We start from the raw sequence: 16460 nt of genomic DNA on the forward strand, positions 1-16460 counted from the left end.
TTTTGTAAGAGTCAATGTTGAAAAATTACCCATGCATGTTTTGTCAATAAAAAGCTATAGTAAAGTGAAAAAAAAAGGTTCCCAGATATTTTATAATTCTGCATTTATTTTTAATGTTAGTTCTCTTTCTAACTCTCCTTGTTGGTTTTTTTTGTAAAATACAGAAATTCTAATGATTTTAAGGATTTATATTATATTCTACAACTTGGCAGAATTTATGATTTAAATTAGTTTTTCACTGGGCTCATTAATATTGTTTAAATAATTATATAATGACATCACTTATGAAAAAGTGATACTTCTCGTTTCCTTTTCCCATTTATTTCTTCTGTTTTTCTCTCGTTTTCTTTTTATTATTGCTATCTTAAGCAAAATTTGGTAAACTGTTGAATAGTAATAGTAATAATGGATATTCTTGCTTTATCCCTGATCTTATTAGAAAGGTCTCAAGTTTTGCTCCATCATCTATATTATTTGTTTTTGGTTTTAGTCATTAATGATATTAAGGAAAGATTTATTTATTTATATGGATTTTTGTGAGTGAAATATATATTTCACATATATTAATGATTGAATTTTGCCAAAAGTTTTGTTTGGTGTCTATTGATATCATGTGGTTTTTATTATTTATGTTGTTGCTTTGGGTTATTATGTTTATAATCTTCCTATATTGAACCAACTGCATTCTTGGTATAAACCTAATCTAATGTGAAAGCTTATGGATGATATCATTTATTAATGATATCAAGGAGATACCAAATGATTACAATGATGTTGAGGCAATGATATTGGAGGGGATTATCAAGAAGTCAGCTGGCCAGACTGAGCCTGGGGTGATGGGCAGCTGGCCAGATGATACTAGTGAAGGAATATACCCTCAACACCCACTGACCCCCCAAAGCCATGCTGAGGGACATTAGTAGCCACTCACTGACTGCCACACTGGGGGGATCCTCTGGATGTTGCCCATCTAAGACTGGGATAGAGTAAGGGAAGGCACTAGAGCCAGGGAAAAAAGGGAGGCCTTCATGGAGGAGGCGTCATTGGAGCAAAGCCTTGAAGGGAGCTGGAATCCCAAGAGTGAAGATGGAAACAGAGTCCATCCAGGAAAGGAGGAACCCCCATGCAAAGACTGGGGTGAAAGAAGGGATGAAATAAGCGAGTAAGTGACCCTGTTTGGCAAGAACATGCTACTGAGACCTGATTGTTAAATTCTCTGTGTGAAAACATATAGCATTTATCAAGGCTTGTATATAGTCAGAACTTCAGAACATGATGGAGAAAACATTAATAATTGTTAATAATAAATAATAATAATATTCCTCAGTGTGGTCCTCCTTAGTCCTAGAAAGCTGGTTGTTAAGCACTTACCAGGACATCCCCCATATAGTACCTGAATGGGGAGTGATGTAGAACAGGCCCGCCTGGACAGATGGATATTGAAATGTCAGAGAGAGGCAGGAGAGAGTCCCTGGTTGCTAAGCTCAGGAGTGGTCCAATCCCCTTTCCCGTTAGAGTCTGCAGGTAGGACTGACAGACTGGAGCCGGAGGACCATCAGGATGAGGCAGTCAGTCAGTCAGTCACTGAACAGTCATGAAATGCTTGCTGTGAGTCAGAGGTTCCCTCCTCCCTTCAGGATCAAATTCAGCTTCCTGGGTTTGGCTTCCAAGGCCTTTCATGTCCATCTACAGTTTCTGTTCCCCTTAAAGGTCCTAGAATCAACCAAACGTCCTAATTGTTGTTCCCTAGGCCCAGCCGCCATCTCCAGCCCCCAGGCCTTTCCACTGCCCGTCTCCCAGGCTGCCTCTCAAGCTTTTTGCTTCCTGCAAAGCTCAGGGCTCAAGCCTTGCTTCCTACGAGGGGCTTCCCCTTCCCCGGCCCAGCTCAGCTGCCAGAAACAACAAACCCATCTCCCCGTCCTTGGTGTGTGGAGAAGGAAATGGCCGTTCCCTGCACGGACGGGTCCGCCACAAAGCAGCCAGGTGGGACGCTATTTTGCTCCGTTCTGTGAATGTTAACAGGATTTTCCCCCATTTTTTCTCAGCATGAGAGGTGGAAGAGAGACAAAACAAATGCCCAGGAACTGGAACGATGAAGGACATGTGAGGAAGAGGAAAGAAACATGAAGAAAAGCTAAAGTGGGGGGTGGTCAGCCTGGGGGAAACTTTGGGCAGCTCCAACCCTGTCTCCGGGTATCGGGAGGCTGTCGGGTGGAAGGAGAATGCAGCTTTGGCCTCCGAGGAGAGGGACAGGCGGGCTCTAATTCTGTCTGGATCATCTCAGCCCTGTCCGAGGTGGCGTGGGTGGCCCAGTGGTGAGCACTCTCTCACTGGAGGTCTTCAGGCAGAGGCTGGAACGGCCTCTTGTCCCAGTGTTGTGGGGGGTATCCTTGTCTCCAAGGGACCCCAAAGGTCCCTGTCAGCTCTGAGACTCTCTGAAATGGGAATTGTTATTGTTCAGGAAAATAATAACAGCGATAATTAAACCCATACACTTAATAAAGGGGGCAAAGAAACTTCAGTTCTTTGGAAATGTTGAATAAGATTCAAAAGTCAAAGAAAGAAACTTCAACCAGCTTGATAATTAAAAATTAGTCAAACCAACAAATGAGAAGAATGGGGGAGGGATCAGGACCGGCAACATCAGACCAGTCAGCATCATAAGCATCTTTATTGTGTTTTAAAGTTTGCGAAGTTCCAATTGTTCAGTGATGAACAGAACCAGCTACACCCAGAGAAAGAACACTGGGAAATGAGTGTGGACCACAACATAGCATTCGCACTCTTTCTGTTATTGTTTGCTTGCTTTTTGTTTTCCTTCTCAGGTTTTTTTTTCTTTCTTTCTAAATCCAATTTTTCTTGTGCAGCAAACTAACTGTATAAATATGTGTACATATAGTGGATTTAACATATATTTTAATATATTTAACATGTATGGGACTACCTGCCATCTAGAGGAAGGGATGAACGGAAGGAGGGGAAAGGTTTTGCAAGGGTCAATGCTGAAAAATTACCCATGCATATGTTTTGTAAATAAAAAGCTAGAATAAGAAAATAAAAAGGAATACTATGCTTAAGCAAACACAAGTACTGACAAGTTCTAACAAGGACACTATTATAAACATATGATCATATGTTTATATATATCATATATATGAGTAATATCTGTTGATTGAGAGTTATTAAATTCTCATGATAATTAAAATTCTATGAATCCAGTAATGTTTTAAATTGATTTGCATTGGGTTAATTACAACATAAATAAATATTTGAAAAAAATAATTAAGTTTGTGAAGCACTTGACACATCCTTCTCGTCCTTCCCCCAACATTATGGAATCGCTGGCAAAGGTATGAGCAAGTCAAGTAAATAAGCATTTATTAACCACTTACTGTGTGCCAGTCACTGTGCTGGGGAGACAAAAGTAGTCCCCATCTTCAGGCAACTGACTGGCTACCAGAGGAGATGACATGCAAAAAATTATGAATAAATAAAATATAAACAGGACAAATTGGGGAAGATCAAAAGAAAGTCAGCACTAGTCACTAGATAATAGAGCACACAAGATCCCTGAGCCTGGAGTCAAGAAAACCTGAGTTCAAACACAACCTGAGACATTAGCTAGGCCCTTTGTTCTCAATCTGCCTCAGTTTCTCCAACTGTAAAATGAGGATAATAAAAACACATTTATTGAGAGGATCAAATGAGATAATAACTGTAAAGAACTTAATCCAGAGAAGCAAAACTGGGAAAACATTTTTACAGTTAAAGGTTCTGATAAAGGCCTCATTTCCAAAATATATAGAGAATTGACTAATTTATAAGAAACCAAGCCATTCTCCAATTGATAAATGGTCAAAGGATATGAACAGACACTTTTCAGATGATGAAATTGAAAGTATTTTTACTCATATGGAAGAGTATTCCAAATCATTATTGATCAGAAAAATGCAAATTAAGATAACTCTGAGATACCACTACACACCTGTCAGACTGGCTAGAATGACAGGAAAAGATAATGACAAATGTTGGAGGAGATGCAGGAAAACTGGGACACTGATACATTGTTGGTGGAGTTGTGAAGAGATCAAACCATTCTGGAGAACAATCTGGAGTTATGCCCAAAAAGTCATCCAACCTTGCATACCCTTTGATCCAGCAGTGTTACTACTGGGATTATATCCCAAAGAGATTATAAAGAAGGGAAAGGGACCTGTATGTGCCAAAATGTTTGTGGCAGCCCTTTTTGTAGTGGCCAGAAACTGGAAACTGAATGGATGCCCATCAGTTGGAGAATGGTTGGGTAAACTGTGGTATATGAATGTTATGGAATATTATTGTTCTGTAAGAAATGACCAACAGGAGGATTTCAGAAAGGCCTGAGAGACTTACACGAACTGATGCTGAGTGAAATGAGCAGAACCAGGAGATCATTATATACCTCAACAACGATACTGTATGAGGATGGATTCTGATGGAAGTGGATTTCTTCGACAAAGAAAAGCTCTAACTCAGTTTCAATTGATCAATGATGGACAGAAGCAGCTACACCCAGAGAAGGAAAACTGGGAAATGAATGTAAAGTGTTTGCATTTTGGTTTTTCTTCCCGGGTTATTTTTACCTTCTGAATCCAGTTCTTCCTGTGCAACAAGAGAACTGTTGGGTTCTGCACACATAGATTGTATCTAGGATATACTGCGACCTATTTAACATGTATAAGACTGCCTGACATCTGGGGGAGGGGGTGGAGGGAGGGAGGGGAAAAATCGGAACAGAAGTGAGTGCAAGGGATAATGTTGTAAAAATTTACCCTGGCATGGGTTCTGTCAATAAAAAGTTATATATATGTATATATATATATATATATGAACTTAAATCTAGAATAGGTGTTTATAGAAATGTTCTCTCTCTTCTCTAATGGTAAGAGGATCAGGGGAAGTTTCTGGTCAAAGCTTTATTAACCCATTTTACAGATGAAGAAAGCAAAACTCAGAGAAATGATTGTCGCTAAGCAATTGCCAGATGTGGAATTCATATTGAAGTCCTCCCGATTCCAGATCTGTCTCTCCTGAAATGCCCTCTACCTCTCACTGCCCAGAGGTGGCAGCTTTCCTTAAACTAATTTTTTTTTCAGTTAACAGAGATTTACTTTCTCTCCTTCCCATCTTCTCCACAACCGTAAGTAAATGACTGAATGAATGAAAGCAAAGTTCTTGTAAGAAATACACAAAGGCAAGAAAAGCAAGTTTCCCACCGGCGCTGCCCCAAACCATGTGTATGTCTCATTCTGCACCCCAGGCCCACCACCTCTCTGACAGGAGACGGGCCACGTGTTCTTCTGCAGTCATGATGGGTCACTGCACTGGTGAAAGTTCTCGGTGGAGCTCTCCTGTACAAGACTTGGAAAGGAAGAAGCAGGAGCTGGGAAGCCAAGGTTGGGCAAGGTGTGGAGGCAGTGAGCGTCATCCATTATCACCCATTCAGTCTGCAGACTGTGAACATCATTGGTTCTACTGCTTAAATTTATTTCATAGTCATTCGGCATCTATTCTTTAAGCGGTCAGTCAACAAGCATTTATTAATCACCTATTGTGTACCAGGCATTGGGCTAAGCTCTCAGGATACAATCACAATGAATGAAGTAAAACTGACTTGTCAGCACCTGGGAGAAGCACGTATAAATGTATATAAATGTATCCAGAACAAAGAATATCTCTTCCAGCTCCAAATCTGCTGCCATATGTGTACCCAGTGAGTACGTACATTTGACAGATAGGTTTGTGTCTCTCCCACGACCAAATGTCAGAAGCATCTGAGAAGCCCACCTTCCTCCGGGAGGAATCGATGAGAAGTACTTGGGAAGGGGGTCAAAGGTGCCAGCGTGGAGAGCTGGGCCCTATCACCAACCAGGAGAGCGAGGGCTGTGGTTTACAACTACATTAAGAAAGAGCTTGGCAGCCTTGTTCCGGCTGAGACCCACCAGTAAATACTGGTTCAAGTTGAAAGCTAAAAGCCTCATGAGTGATTCCCCATGAAAAACAATGTTGATTTCTTTTTATGCTTTGATAAAACCCCCGAACTTTTCGAAAGGTTCCTGGGCACTTCAGAACTCACAGCCTTTTATGGTTCTCCCATCCATATTGACTAGACATGACACCCGCTGAAAATACGGAAGCCAGGAGGGCCCTTAGCCCGGCCTGAACACAAGCTGCAGGATCTTGCCTCTGCCTGCTGGAAAGCTGACTGCCAGTGAACAAATACAGGCTTCGTTAAACTAATTAATTGAAGGTTGTTGGGTCTGTTTGGCTTTTTCAGAGGCCCCCAAGCATCTCACAGAAATGAAGGTCTATTTTTTAATCCCAATACTGAAAAACCCTTGTAAGATATATGCATGAAAAAACAAACAGTCCCCACCGACCGTGTCCCCGAACTTCCGTCTCATTCTGCTCTCTGAGTCCAAGGTGACCAGCAGGAGTCGGTATCGGCCCTCTGGGAGCAAGGCTGGGCATTGCACTGAGCAGAGTTCTTTATGTACTTCTACTGAGAAGAGCCAGCTGGGCTTGACCAGGCCCAGATACACCGTCCTGTGTCTGTGAGACAGGAAGAATGGCCTGCGATGGCCAAAGGACAAACGGATGTCGTCCCCAGGAGGGCCACTAGGGCCCCGAGCCAGTGGGAGCAAGCTGCGGTTCATAAGGATAGAACTGGGAGGATGCCAGGTCAAGGCGCTGTCCAGGAAATGTCTGATGGAGAAAGATGGGCCGGGCGCAGGTGAGGGCAAGATACCAGAGGACTCAAGTTTGCAAGGCCATAGGGACCTCTCATCCCTCAGCCCCTCGGGGCCAGTTCCTCCCTGAAATAGGAGAGGGGCTGGACCAGTATTGCATCACATCCTTGCAATGTTGACAGACTCAGAGGAAGGTGCCCCCCTCTCTGGGGGAAGGTCTCCTGTTGGATGTGTCGGAGGAGAGGGATGACCAGACCCAAGGTGAGTATGGATGGTTGGAGCTGAGTCAGTGCTCTGTTTGATGAGGTCATAGATCTGTGCGTGGGGAAGAATTAAAATTCTTCCTTGTCCAGTCACCTCCTGGTTGACAATGGGCCTTCCCCATCTCAGGGAGTTTGGGGAGGAGGGAACAACTAGGCAATTACAACAAAAAATTCCTTAAGGACAGGGTCTCTTTTGTTCTTGTCCCCTAATAGTGCCTAGAACGGTGCTCTGAAAACAAAATCTTTACTCGAGGTGTCAAATTTCTGTATTCTAGTCTACCTGTCTTTGGCAAGCCCAAAATGCCCTACTCAGGTCTCATGGAGCCATACAAAATGGCGGAGAGAACAGCTCATCTAACAAAGCTGACAGGAAGTCCAGATTGTTGGTGCACGATGGGATCTCCATGACCATCGATCCCAATCTGACCTTCACAAGAATGCCTTTGGTGACCTACTCACCAAGTGTTCTTCCAACCTCTGAGTGTTGACATGAAGTGAAAAGAAGTCCCTGATGCCCTGAGAGAACTCATTCCTCTTGGGAGAGCTTGAATTGCTAGAGCATTTTCCTTATATTCAGAGAGTGATAAAGCCAGCTTGAACAAGCCAACCAAAGCTGATGGTAAATAGCTTAGAAATCAGTGAACACGGCAAACCAGGGCTTGGCCAGTTGCTTTTTATCATATTAAATTTATTATTTATTTTTCTTAAAACAAACCTATTATTTATTTTCAAGGCATATGCATAGATAATTTTCAACATTCATCCTTGCAAAACCTACCAAATTTTTTCTCCCTCCTTTCCCCTGACCCCCTCCCTTGGATGGCAAGTAATCCAATCTATGTTTAACATGTGTAATTCTTCTACATGTATTTCCACATTTATCATGCTACCCAAGAAAAATCAGATCAAAAAGGGAAAAAAATAAGAAAGAAAGAAAAAAGCAAGCAAACAACAACAACAAAGGTAAAAATACTATTTTGTGATCCATGCTCAGTTCCCACAGGTCTCTCTCTGAGTGCAGATGGCTCTCTCCATCACAAGATCATTGGAACTGACTTGAATCATCTCACTGCTGCAAAGAGCCTCGTTCATCAGAACTGATCATTGTACCACTACATAGAATTCCCAATCTCTCTATTTTTTCTGCCCACATCTTTGATTTCCTTCACAGACTAATTGTACACTATTTCAAAGTCTGACTCCTTTTATACAGCAAAATAACTGTATGGACATGTATACATATATTGTATTTAATTTATACGTTAACATATTTAACATGTATCGGTCAACCCGCCATCTGGGGGAAGGGGTAAGGGGAAGGAGGGGAAAAGTTGGAACAAAAGGATTTGCAAATGTCAATGCTGAAAAACTACCTATGCATATATCTCGTAAATAAAAGTCATAATAATAATAATAAAAAGAACTGATCATTGTATAATCTTGTTGCCATATATGATGATCTCCTGGTTCTGCTCTCTTCACTCAGCATTAGTTCATTAAATTTCTCCAGGCTTCTCTAAAATCATCCTGCTGATCATTTCTTATAGAACAATAATATCCCATTACATTCACATACCACAATTTATTCAGCCATTTCCCAGCTGATGGGCAGCCAGTCAGTTTCCAGTTTCTCGCCACTACAAAAAGGGCTGCCACAAACATTTTTGTACCTGTGGGTCCTTTTCCCCTTTTTATGATCTCTTTGGGAAACAGTTGGTCAATTGAGATTATCTAGAAGAATAAGCGATACCTCCAGAAGAAAACTTTCCAGAAACAATCATTTCTGAAATGTCCACCATGTGTCAGGTGCTATGGAAGGCCGAGGATATAAAGAAGCATCCTTAATGACTGATTCTGGGCATAATGACCATCACCACTACCATCATCATCACTATCACCATCACCACCAGCAGCATCCAGTTGCCTATTTCCACAACTGTGTCCCAGGCACACATCCCATGCTCCAAGGTTTAGTGATACTTACTTCCATGTGGTAGAGTAAAGGTTACTTCTGTTATTATGTGCAAAACAAGAATTCCTACAATAATAACCGTGGGCAAATTGACATCGGAAGCCCAGGATATTGTCCTTTCTTTCCAGTTATCTCTTCCTTGGAACTATGGTTGTGATTTTTCTATCCCAATGCAGTGCCTTGCATAGCCTCTGGTTTTGTAGATTTCTTGGGGGCAATTTTCTCCTGTTTCTTCCATGTTCAGGTCCAAGTCCTCTCAGCCAGGTGGGCACGTGTCTGGTCCTTGAGCTGTGCAACATCTCTGGAGAGCAGGCTTTTATCTTGGTACCCAAAGTCACCATCCAGAACCTCAACTACTGGCTTTTAATCTGAGGCCAGTCAATCAATGAAATGTAACAACATGGTGGTGCTAAGGATAAAAGACAAGTGTGAGATAGTCCCTGACCTCTAGGAGTATTGAAGGAACACCATCTGTCAAGGCCAAAACCTCCTGCCTGTCTTGCCCTTGAAGTCATCTCTACCAGAGCCATGTAAAATTAGCTTGATAGTGATGGTAATGGTGATGATGATGATGATAGTGATGTTGATGATGGTGATGGTGATAGTGATGATGATGATGGTGATGGTGGTTATGGTGATGATGGTGATGGTGATTGTGATGGTAATGGTGATGATAATGATGATGGTGATAGTGATTATGTTGATGGTGATGATGATACTGATGGTAATAGTGATGGTGATGACGATGATGGTGATGGTGGTGGTGAAGATGATAATGATAGTGACAATGATGATGATGATGGTGATGGTGATGATGGTTATGATGATGGTGATGGTGATGATGATGATGATAGTGATGATGGTGATAGTGAAAATGATAATTATAGTGACAATGATTTTGATGATGATGATGATGTGATGATGATAGTGATGGTGAAGATGATGGTGATGGTAATGATGAGAGTAAGCATTTCTGATCCTCACAAAACCCTGTGAGGTAGGTACTATTATTTCCATTTTACAGGTGACAAAACTGAAGGATAGAGTGGTCCAAGGTCATACAGGATCATATTTCTCTGAATGGGAGCAATTTCATAATATAGTTGTAGATTATGTAGATTTCTTCTTTTTCAAACAAGCCTGTTGCATAGCCTTTGATCATTTATCTGTCAGATAATGGTTCTTAGTCTTACACATTTGTCCATCCCTTCACTATCTTGGATATCAGACATTTCTCAGAGAAACTGAGAAATGCACAGAAAAACAGTGCAAAGATTTGTCACACTTTCCCCATTTTAACTGCATGTAAACTATTTAGTTCCAAACTTTTCAATTGTATATTAATAATCAGCATTGTCCGTTTTATTTTTACCAGTCTTCTATATTGTTTTTTAAGTCATGGATTCTTTTGTCATCTATAGATACAAAAGATAGTATCTTCCATTCTCTTTTAATCTGTTTGTGACATCCCCTTTAATGGCAATCATGTAGCCAGTGGGAGTTATGTTGTATCTGGTGTAAGATGTTGATCTATACCCAGTTTCTGCCGAATTACTTTTATTTTCCCAGAAGTTTTTGTCACATGGTGAGTCATTCTCCTAATAATTAGGGGTGGGGGATTGATTGAACACTCTGCTCCTGAGTTCATTTGTTCCTCTGATCAATTTCATTACTTTTGAAACAAAACCAATCACTTTAGCAGCTAGGTGGCGCAACTGGAATCGGGAAGGCTCATCTTCCTGAGTTCAAATCCAGCCTCAGACATTTACAATGTAATCCTAAAAATGTCACTCCATTTCTCATCTGTAAAATGAGCTGGAGAAAGAAATGACAAACCACTTCAGGATCTTTGCCAAAACCCCATCTGGGATCGTGAAGATTCAGACACGACTTAAACGACTGAACAACAAAAACAAAACAAAATCAATTTAGTGATTACTGCTTTGTAGTATGGCTAGAGATCTGATACTAATAGGCCTATTTCCTTACTCATTTCTTCTGAAATCTTGCTTTATCACTAATTGTGTACCTGCAGACAAACCATTTTCTTGATCTTTTGTTCCTTCATATGAATCTCATTATTACCTTTTTTTCTAGGCCTATAAAATAATTCTTTGGTAGTTTATTGGTACAGCACTAAACAAATAAACTAATTTAGATAGTATTTTCATTTTTATTATGTTGGCTACTGATAAGCAATTCATATTTCTCTAATTATTTAGGTATGTCTTTATTTCTACAAAGAATGATTTTTTGGTTTGATTCATATAGTTCCTGAATACATCATGGTAGATATTTCTGAATATTTTATTACCTTTTGTAGTTATTTGGAACAGAATTTCTCTTTCTATCTCATCCTGCTGCTTTTATTGGTAATATACAGGAACACTGATGCTTTATGATGCTTTTTGTAAAAATCTTGCAACTTTGTGGAATTCGTTAATTGTTTTAATTAATTCTTTGGTTTTCTAAATCAATCATTATATATTCTGCAAAAGGCAACAATTTTGTTTTCTCTGTCTAGTCTTATTCCCTCCATTTTTTTCTTTCTTCTTTTATTTTTATTTTATTTATAGTCCTATTTCTAGGACTATATTAAATAGTCACGGAGATAATGGGCATCCTTGTTTTACTGCAATCTTATCGTAAAGGCTCCAACTTTTCTCCTCTCCCCCCCACCCCATTCAATGTTTGTTTTTGGTTTGAGAAAGATATTTTTTACTACATTAAGGAAAAGTCTGTTTATTCTGCTCTTCTCTGGTGTTTTAACAGAAAAGGGTGTTGGGCCGATATTTACATAAGGCTTTACAATAGCTGGTCAGGAAAGCTATTGTCCCTGTAGAAACTGAGTCTGAGACAGGTCATGGAGCCTAGAAAAAGATGAATTGTGCTGTTCATCTTCTGCTAGAGAAGTGATGAACTCCAGAAAGAGACAAGCCTTTTTTGGATAAGGCCAATGTAAGATTGTCTGTTTCTCATAATGATGTTATTTTTTATTCTTAAAATTGATGGGCAGGGGAGGGGGGGTGTGGAAGGAAGTGGCTGTCTGTCAGTCTGGCAAGTGTTTATGAAGCACTTACTGTGTGCCAGGCACTGTGCTAAATGGCTGGGAATACAACTACTAGAAAAAGGAAAGACAGTCTCAAGGAGCTTTTTTTTTTTTAAAAATTTTTTCCCCTTTATTGAATCTTTTTATTTTTCAAAGCATATGTGTGGACAATTCTTCAACATTAGCCCTCACAAAACCTCGTGTTCCAATCCCCCCCTTTTCCCCACCCCCTCCCCTAGATGGCAAGTAGTCCAATATATATTAAACATACTAAAAATATATATTAAATCCAATATATGCATACAGATTTATACCATTATCTTTCTGCACCAGAAAAATCAAATCAAACCAGCGGGGAAAAAAAGAAGCAAAATAAAATGCAAGCAAACAACAACAGAAAGAGGGAAGATGCTCTGTTGTGAACTACACTCAGCTCCCACAGTCCTCTCTGTGCGTCCAGATGGCTCTCTTCATCACTGAACAATTGGAGCTGATCTGAATCATCTCATTGTTGAAGAACCACGAAGGAGCTTCTATTTTAAAGGGAAGACAATACATAAAAGGAAGCTGAAAAGCTTAGTGGAAGGGGGAGACATGAGGGTATCCGGCAGGAGACGTGATGGAGAAGCCTGTTGGCTTGGTCTATGTCTTTCTCACATGGTGTTTTGGGGAAGAGCCATCCATCCGGAGGAAGGGACCCCACGTACTTTGGAGGTATGAATTCCAGGGAAGAAGTGATCTTCTAGGATAAAGATTTTGCTCAGACACGCAGGGGCAGGTAGGCAGCCCACTCATAGGCTTTATGTAATTCTAAATCAGTCTATTACCCCTCACACCCCAACACTGCCCCATGCTGAGATCCAGGGACACTCGCCCCCTCCCTTTATCCCAAATATCCCCCTATTTGGAGCATGTTTATAAGCTGCCCTCCATGCCTGGGGAGGAGTGAGTACTATATGTTACACAGGCTTGGTGCCATGTTTTACAAGCTTTTTCTGGGCAAATCTGCTCCTTCAAGACTAAAGGGAAAGAACGTTAATAAATAATTTGAATAAAAATAAATTTTTCAAAGTAAATGTCTGTTATTTGGTATGACATCTATGAATCTGGGTTCTCCGTAACTTGGGAGATCTTTCCACAAATGCAGATAGCCACCCAGCTGTGCCTTTTCATCTGATGTAATTCCTGACCATGTCCTTCTATAAATTCTGCACAGATGAGGTACCAATCCCAGTTACATGAAAGTTCTTTGGGCCCAGACCCCCAGAAAGCTCTCAAGTTGCTTATTTCTTATCCCTTCCTCTATCAAGCCAAACCATCCATTCTTTATTATGCTTGTCCTTTTCCTCCTTGCAGCTCCTTTTAACATATCATCCCAGGGAATGTGCTACTGCCAATATATTATGTGCCCCTCCATTGGTCTTGATGCAACCCTTCAGCTCAACAGTTCCATGGTATTGTTGAGAAAATGTTGGCGTTAAATGGATTGGCTTTGGGCACAGAGACAAGGCCCAAAGTCTGGGAATTGGCAAGACCTTCAGAAAACATCTGGTTTATCCCCTGGCTGACCAAGAATCCCACATCTGCTGCTAATGAGCGGTTCCCCAGTTGCTGGTTAAAGAGTTGAGCGACAGAACTTCTGATTCTCAAAAGCCTCCAGAAGCCATCAAATCAACTTCCATCTGATCAGGAATCCAATGTGAAGCACAACACTCAGTCCTTCAGACTTAGCTTAAAACCCCCTAGTGAGGGAGAACCACAAGCACCAGGCTGGCCCATTACGTGTTTGGATAGCTCTACATGTTCAGAGCCTTGCCTGATGTTAAGTATAGTTTTTTTTTAATAACGTCCACAATCAGTTCTGCTCTCTGGGAGCAAACTGAGCCCATCTCATCCTCTTTTACATAAAAGCTCTTGAAATAACCATTATGTGGCCCCCTCCAAGGCTATTCTTCTACAGCCCTAACTAGCTGTATTCCTTATTTATTTCTGAGATGACAGGATCTCAAGGTCCTTCTCTAGCTTCATTTCCCTCTTTTACAATTTATCAATCCTTCCTCAAACATGATTCCTAATTGCAAGTGCTTAATATATTGGATTGTTTTCTTTAATATATTGGATTATTTTCTTTAATATATTGGATTATTTTCTGTCCAAGGGAAGAGATGGGAGGAAGGAAGGGTGAAAAAAATTGGAACATCAGGTTTTGTGAAGATAAATGTTGAAAACTCTATACATGTATTTTGAAAATAAAAAGCTAAAAAAATGATTCTTAGATCTGAAATAAATAACCCATAGACGGCCTGACCAAGCAGAGGGCAGAGGAGCCCTCTCTCCTTGTTCCTGGGAGCTGGACCTCTTGGAAAGCGGCCACAAGCTCAGTCCCTTTCCTGGATGCTCCAGCATTTGGTTGTTCATTCTGGCTTTCATCCTCATGGATATTTTTCCAGGAACTCTTTTCTAGCCATGCTTGCCCAATTTTGTATTTTCAAGGTGAATTTTTTTAAACTCAAGTGTGAGACTTTCCATTAATCCCCATTAAATTCCATTTTCTTAGCTTCAGTCTGGGATGCCCTGGAGGCAGCTCAAAATGGCTTGTGAGTCCATTTTAAAATTTGGAGCGTGAACATTTCCATTTTGGAAATAAGCAAACAGTACAATTCAGAGCTTGATTTATTGTTCTGTTGATTGTCTGGACTTAAGAAAGTGGTGGGGGAAAATATTAATAACACAGATAAAGACTTAAAAATGAGTCCTGAGTCATTTTGTTTTTCTTGGAGAGCCAGTTGTTAAACACTTAGCCGCACACTTCTGGATTCAGTCCACTGTTGTGGTCTATAATCGTGATGGGTGGTGTTCTATCTGCCACCTCCATGCCTCTGCCTAAACCGCCTCCAGTCCTGGAAGTCTTTCCTCAGTTTCCCCTTTCATTCTTTCCTTTTTATCCTAACTTGACTGTTTGGAGTCATCTTCATGTTGCTTTGCCCATGAGATCATGAGCTCCTCAAGGGCAGACCCCGGGCTTTTGGATTTGTTTTTACTTTATTTTTCTTTGTATTTCCAGTGCTTCAAGAGGGATAAACACTTACGTAGTACCAAGTTAAAATAAAAAAAAACAAAACAAATATTATCTTCGTGATCCTGGGGGTGATCCTCTGAAGTAAGGGCCACTATGAGGCTCGGGGAACTGAAGCAATAAATGACTTGCCTGGGCCCATACAACCAGTAGGTGTCTGTCTGAGGCCAAATTCGAACTCAGGCCTTCCTGAGTGCTCTGTTATTCCAGAGTCCCTGACTCATGGAGGCTTTGTCTGATTGGTTGGCATGGATCCCCTCCTCACAGCAGATCCCAAGAGCCTCAGATTTCCTTAAAGAGGGTTGGTTTCCAGGGACTGATGCAGTTGAGCTACGGTCAGCCAGCAATCACTCCTAAAGAAGGGCCATGGGATTGGGTGCAATTTAGCCAATTTATGCCCTCCCGCGGATCAGAAAACTTCAGAGGGAGAAGTGCCTCCCAGTCAATGGCTTCCACTCCTCATTTCGAGAGGCTCATGGCTCTGGCTTGCCCGGGGTCCTGCCAACCATGGGCGGGAGAGCTGGGAGATTTGAGCCCACACTTTCTCCTTCCACATCGCACTGCCCCCCAGACCGTGGCACATTTCTGCACGCCTCTGAGCAGTTGGAGCCCCCCACTGGTCTTGCTCCCCCGTCCTGGAGGTCTGTCCTCCCTGCCCCCTTCCCTGTTCCTCTGACCCCTTCCTTATTTACGGGCTCCTCTCTGAGTTGGCGTTCACATGTCCACCTGCCGACTTTAACTGGGGCGTCTGCGTCCTTGCTGTGACGCCTCCTATTTTCCCCATGTGTGAAGTGCCAGAGGCTAAGGCAATTAGGCCCATATAAATGGAGGAGTGCACATGTTATGAATGAGCATTATTAAGGGGATTGGAGATGATGGGTGCCTTGTCCATCACAGCCATCATTTCATCTTGGCAGTATTGATCAGGTCACATGGGGCTGTCAGAGATGATGTGCGCTCTCCATGGTGCTGAGCACTGACCTTGGAGACGGAAGTCCAGCTTCAAATCCTGAGGTCTCCCATGTGACCCACCTGGCTCTGAATGGATTCTCCCACAAAGAAGGAAAATCGCAACAGCAGCAGGGGCTGTGGTGACCTAACCTAAATGTGAACAAAGCGAAGCAAGGGAGGAGATCCCATGGAAAGAGCGATCCAGGATCCTCTGCTCCCACCTGAGACAGGTTCCTTCATCTCCTGGGGGTCTCAGTTTCCTCCTCCAAAACATGAGGGGCTTGGAGTGTGGAAGTCCAAGGTCTCCTCAGCTTTAATTTTTATGAACTTGTGGGAAAGCAGAAGGGGAGATGGCAGCAGACTGGGCTTTATTTTTATATTACAGAAAATGAATGGACAGTGTAAGCTCATATCGTTTTAG

This window comes from Sarcophilus harrisii, chromosome 2 (assembly GCF_902635505.1).
Source record: "Sarcophilus harrisii chromosome 2, mSarHar1.11, whole genome shotgun sequence".
NCBI lineage: Eukaryota > Metazoa > Chordata > Mammalia > Dasyuromorphia > Dasyuridae > Sarcophilus > Sarcophilus harrisii.